Source organism: Hyla sarda, chromosome 6 (assembly GCF_029499605.1).
Source record: "Hyla sarda isolate aHylSar1 chromosome 6, aHylSar1.hap1, whole genome shotgun sequence".
NCBI lineage: Eukaryota > Metazoa > Chordata > Amphibia > Anura > Hylidae > Hyla > Hyla sarda.
The window spans coordinates 140,419,255-140,425,733 of NC_079194.1; the positions used below are offsets into that span (position 1 = coordinate 140,419,255).

Here is a 6,479-nt window from a genome sequence, read left to right on the forward strand (position 1 = left end):
AAGCAGCAGATGATTTCTTTGGGAAAAAAATACACAGAATTGCACTGAAAAATCTTTCCTGCCTCCTGTGATAAGGTTCATGAAGTTCAGGCAGCTTGTTGATATGGATGAGGCAACGAAAAGCTATCTGCCCCTCTGATAAAATGCTGAATGAAGTGACTGGGAGCTTAATGGCTGCCATCAAAATCCTTCTCAGTGACAGCAAGCACTGCACTGCTCTGTCCACAACGCTGATGTAACTAGCAGTTGATGGTGGAACGCTGCGGTATAATCAATTCAGCGTCTCTGTGTGAGGCTGGGTTCCCATTACGTTTTCCCCCATACGGGAGCACATACAGCAGGGGAGAGCTAAAAACTTGCGCTCCTATATGCCTTTCTATGCAGTGAAACGTTCGGTCGGCTCATTTTTGCCCCGTATGCGCTTTTTCCCCCGCACCTAAAACCGTGGTCAACCACGGTTTTAGGTCCAGTTGCGAAAGCGCATATGGGGTAAAGATTTGCCGACTGGACTGAACGTTTCACTGCGGTCGGCTCATTCAAATGAATTACATATGGGAGCGCATAGAAAGGCATACGGGAGCGCAAGTTTTTAGTTCTCCCCTGCCGTATGCGCTCCCGTATGGGGAAAAACGTAATGGGAACCCAGCCTAACGCACAGAGACATGCAGTCCGTCCTATCTCTGCAGTGTATATGGCATGATACGAGCAGAAGCAAGATGGCTGCCGATTATATAGGGCTGTGACATCACAGGGATCAATGAATGCTGATAGGCTGCATCCCTCATGTGATTCAGGGTCATCCCGCCTACCTCGCTTTCCGCCTCACATTCTCGCCTTCCCAGCATCCCCTGCCCCATGTAATAACACGTGGATCCGCCATTTTAGGTGTCCTGGAGCCTGGAACGCTGTAAAATGGAGTTTAATGAAACGACTCGCAGGATAGAATCGTGGCGATATTCGCATTCATTGTGAATCGAAGAAATCCTGAAATTCGTAATGAATTCGGGTTACTCTGCTTCGATTCGCTCATCTCTAAAAATTTGTATGACTGAAATTGTCCTTTTCTGACCCCTATAACTTTTTTTTTCCTGTATACATGGAAATTTTTGGAGATATGATCTGAAAATAATTTTTATTGATCATTTTTTTATTTTTTTGGTGCACTGTACCCGAAGATACTGCCATATTGGGTCAATGCTTAGGGAAATAGAAGCAAGCTTTGAAATCAGCCCCCATTCTCAAAAATCTATTTACTATATGGTCCCCAGATAGGGGACATATCAGATATTAAACTGATAAGAACAGCCAAAAGGCTAAGAAGCGATTCAGTTTTTTTTCTGATGTATGATGTGACCAAAAATATGCAGTTTTGGTGTTTTTTTTATTTTTATGTTTTCGCCATTTACAAACGGGATCATAAACATTATATTTTAATTGTTTGATAATTATATTGAAAATTATATTATATTGAAATCGTTCAAAAATTATGCATGCGGCAATCCCAAATATGTTTATTATTTTTATTTATTGTGGGGCCGGGAGTGGGAAAAGAAGTGTGATTTTATTTTTAATTAAGTGTTTTCATATATTTATTTTTAACATTTTTTTATTTTTTATTTTACACTTTTTAAGTTCCCATAGAGGACTTTTATATGCAATCACTAGAATGCATTCACTTTACAATGCGATTCCTATTACATAGCATTGTGCTGTGTGATTGATGCTCCACTGATACAGCCTGGCTAAGCCCAGCTGCATCAGTGACTTGGTAATCGGCAGCAGGAGGCAGGTAAGGACACTCTCCTCTGCCATTTTAGCCAACTTAGCTAGCCTGGATGTAAGATCTGATGCTTTAGATGCTGTGATCGACATTGGTCATGGCGTCTAAAGGGTTAACAATGGGCAGTGGCGGGATTGCCTCAAAAATCGCTTCCTGCATTCACTTCATTTAACACACCAGATTTCGCGGGGCAATAGGTCTGAGATTGAATAGGTGATTATGATGAGGGACTGCAGGCGGCAAATTTGGTGACTTATATGGAATAGAGGGCCTAGAGGTGGATTTGATTGATCACTATAGGATGAGGAGGGGATGTCTGAGCCAACTCGGAGACTGCATCGAGACTATGAAAGTTTTGTTCTAGAAGAGGATCTACTTGACTTGAAAATACCTTACTCCAATGTGAGACATAAAAAGGGGATGGACCCATGAGAAAGAGATTAAAGAGACAATGGTTCTATCATAAAATGCATATTTTCATTCATTCTGGAACTTAGAGACGCAGTAGATTGTGCCAAATTACCATAGATGTGGACGATTTGGACTGCCCTGAAGGCCTCTTTCGGCTACACAACTTAAACCCAGAGAACTGCTAAGAAACTCCAAATACAGATTAAACATGATCTATTCTTTTGTTATTATGCATTAATAGGATATGCCTTGTAGACCGTAAAAGGGGTTGGGGGGGGGGGGGGTTGGTGTGGTGTCAAAGGAAGCCATCTGTACATAAAAAGTCTGGATTGTGGAACATGTAGGGATACATTTTATGCTTTGATGAGTGCTATATTTTTTTGGCTGATTTATGATCGACCGTAACTCCTCTATAGATCGTCAACTAGATAATGATATGTGGGGATACATTTCATACGTTGATAAATGTGATACTTACTTGATTGACTCAATTGTGATTGATCATAATTACTTGAATCGTCAACTAGTTAATGACTGACTGTATACCACTGATCGTCAAGTTTTAAATCACCAACATAATATACCGTTCACTGAAGTATATACTTTGATATTGATAAGGAACATACTATTGGGGGAGACTGGATGTGAAAAGGATCACTTCTATTAGTGCATTTAAACAGATGGCATATTTATTGTCTGAGTATATACTTTTTAAGGAGCATACTATGGGGACAGGCTAGATGTGGAAAGGACTACATTTATTTGTATGTTTGAATAGGTTTCCCATCACGTAGGGGATTCCACTCAGGTTAATTACTTGGGATGACATATGTAAACAGTTATTCACATGAGGTGTCTTGTTTGGTTATGTGTACGAATATATATAGATTAAGGACAGAATTATCCGTTTACCACTTTTTTTCTTATGATATTGGTGGTTGAGATACACCAACAGAAATTATATATTATCTTTTATCCAGTTATTAGGTTAACTGTGCACTTTATAACTGTGCACCTTATTCTGAATATATACCTTATATTCTGAATATAATTTATAGAATTTTCATTCTAAAACTTTTTCTTGTCTTTTGTTTTCTTATTTTATTTTGAGTAAAATATTTGTTTAATGCTATTTTTTTTCAATCTTTTTAATCTATATATACAAAACTCAATGCGTGTGTGTATGTATGTGTGTGTGTGTGTGTGTGTTACATAGTTAGTACAGTTGAAAAAAGACATACGTCCATCAAGTTCAACCAGGGAATTGAAGGGTAGGGGCAGGGGCGGACATATCACTTGTTCAGCCGGTTCGGCTGCACAGGGGCCCAGCGTGTTAGGGGGCCCCTCTAGTAGCCCAGGTTACAGCCTGGGCCTCACAGTCTGGGCCCCTGCAGGGCCCCCTGCCAGTACTTCATACTAAATGCTGCAGCAACAGGTCCCGGACCTGCCGCTGACAGCAGTAATTTGCCTTTAAACCGGCCGGGCGAGACGGACAGGCCAGGGGCTAATGGGAACAGACGTGCCCCGCGCAGGCACGCACGTCTGTTCCAAGCCCCTGACGTCATGTGCCATGGCCTCTGACCCCGGCAGAAGCGACAGGAGCAGCAAACCCTCCTGCCTCACACGGCCGCATCGCTGAGCAGATAAGGTGAGGAGAGCGACGGTCGGGTGCAGGGCAGTGGGGGGAGCTGATTGTAATAATGATGAAGAGGACAGGAGGGGTGTTGAAGAGGTTGGTGGTGTAATGATAAGGAGGATTGGGGGTCTGGGAGAGCTTTGTGTTGATAAGGAGGACCAGAAGGGGGGTCAGGGGTGTAGTGATTAGGGGGTTTAATGTTGATGATAAGGACTGGTGGGGTGTCAGCTGTGTAATACTGATGAGGTGCTTAAGGTATATGAGGTGATGAGGAGACTGAGGATGGAGTGCATGGGGTGTATGGGGTGATGAGGAGACTGAGGATGGAGTGTGTGGGGTGTATGGGGGTGATGAGGATGGAGTGCATGGGTTGTATGGGGTGATGAGGAGACTGAGGATGGAGTGTGTGGGGTGATGAGGAGACTGAGGATGGGGTGTATGCGGTGATGAGGAGACTGAGGATGGAGTGCATGGGGTGTATGGGGTGATGAGGAGACTGAGGATGGAGTGCATGGGGTGAAGAGGAGACTGAGGATGGAGTGCATGGGGTGATGAGGAGACTGAGGATGGAGTGCGTGGGGTGTATGGAGTGATGAGGAGACTGAGGATGGGGTGTGTGGGGTGTATGGGGTGATGAGGAGACTGAGGATGGAGTGCATGGGGTGATGAGGACACTGAGGATGGAGTGCATGGGGTGATGAGGAGACTGAGGATGGAGTGCATGGGGTGATGAGGAGACTGAGGATGGAGTGCATGGGGTGAGGAGGAGACTGAGAATGGAGTGCATGGGGTGATGAGGAGACTGAGGATGGAGTGCATGGGGTGATGAGGAGACTGAGGATGGAGTGCATGGGGTGTATGGGGTGATGAGAAGACCGAGGATGGGTTGTGTGGGGTGTATGGGGTGATGAGACTGAGGATGGGGTGCGTGGGGTGTATGGGGGAGATGAGGAGACTGAGGATGGGGTGCGTGGGGTGTATGGGGTGATGAGGAGACTGAGGATGGAGTGCGTGGGGTGTATGGGGTGATTCAGTGGTGTATAGTGATTGGCAGTATTATATTAATAGAGTACAGTGGTTGGCAGTATTATATTCAGGGGAACAGTATTTGGCAGTATTATATTCGGGGGTACAGTGGTTGGCAGTATTATATTCAGGGGGTACAGTATTTGGCAAGGTTATAATGATTATTGTCATCATACAGAGGATGAGGATCTACTGACAAATTAAAGAACCAATGATGTCCAGGTGTCAGACTCTGCAGAGAATATGGAAGAAATCCTGGTGTCTGGACCAGATGAAGAAGAAAAGTAAAGACAACAGAGAAGACGTCACTCAGGTCACTGATATCATTGTGTATTTTCCTAACTGTCCCATCAGAGCTGTAGTCACTGATATCATTGTGTAGTCTCCTGACTGTCCCATCAGCTGTAGTCACTTCAGACATGATGGGAGTTGCAGCTTTCCAACATCTGGGGAGCCACTTGAACCAAGGTGATTGGTGGGGGTCCCATGAGTCAGACCCCCACCATAAAAATGGGCTGTTTATTTTAAAATGCTTGAGCCTATTTTTGGTCCCAGTCTGGCCCTGCCTGTAAGTCACTTCTATCACTAAGGATAAGAAGCCAAGGAACCAGGGGGTGCCAAGGGGTGTCGTGCTAAGTCCAGGGGTGTGAATGTAAAGGGGAGCAATGCCCTCTGCCTCCCAGCTAGATACAGGTCAGGCTGACCCGGGGGAGTACTCACTGGGCCGCACACTGAGAGGGACAGGGGCCACCCGGAGCCCACCTCAGGAGCCGTTCCATCCACCTGTGGTGGACAAGGCAAGTGGCGACACTACATGCGCGGGGTAAGTGGAGGCCCTCCGGTGGGGTCTAGGTACATGAGGGGGCACAGTGCTGGGGGGGGGGCCCAGGCACATTCTTTGCACAGGGGCCCTCTGCTGTCTGTGTCCGCCCCTCGGTAGGGGTGTGGCGCGATATTGGGGAAGGGATGGGATTTTATATTTCTTCATAAGCATTAATGTTATTTTGTTCCAGGAATGTATCTAACCCTATTTTAAAGCTGTTAAATTTTCCTGCTGTGACCAGTTCCTGATGTTCCAACATCACTTCCAAACGGCTAAAGATATTAACATGAAACTTGGTACACATGTTACTTATATGTCAACAACAAACATTGGATAGGTAATTTAACCCTTACCCACTCCCATTTGTGAGGGTCGGGGTTTTTGTATAAAGTCCAATGCAAATCTATGGGAAATGTAAGTTCCAGCATAACTTCTGTATTTCGCTAATACTGGGTCACTTGTTACTTATATGTCAAATAAAAATATATAATAGTTAAATTAACCCCTAACCTACCCCCATATGTGAAGGATGGGTTTTTAGTTTCAAGTCTAAGTATATAGGACTTCTGGTACCTTACACTACATGCTCTGTTTTGCTTCTCCTGGTGAATGTGTCAGTCACTGGCAAGCCACACCTTTTCCACATGCCACTCCCCATCTTGCAAAGACACACCCACCATTTATTCCACACCCCTTTTATTTTCAGCTTACAATATCTTTACCACGACTCAGCCCCACCTGAAGACGGGAGATGAGGATTAGAAATGAGGATTTGATATGGGGGCAGGATATTGGGACAGGAT

At 44.7% G+C, this 6,479-nt stretch overlaps 1 pseudogene; it reads right to left on the reverse strand.

The window, feature by feature from the left end:
• Positions 1-1,153: 1,153 nt before the first annotated feature.
• LOC130278022 (U2 spliceosomal RNA) lies at positions 1,154-1,325 on the reverse strand (annotated as a pseudogene).
• Positions 1,326-6,479: the final 5,154 nt, after the last annotated feature.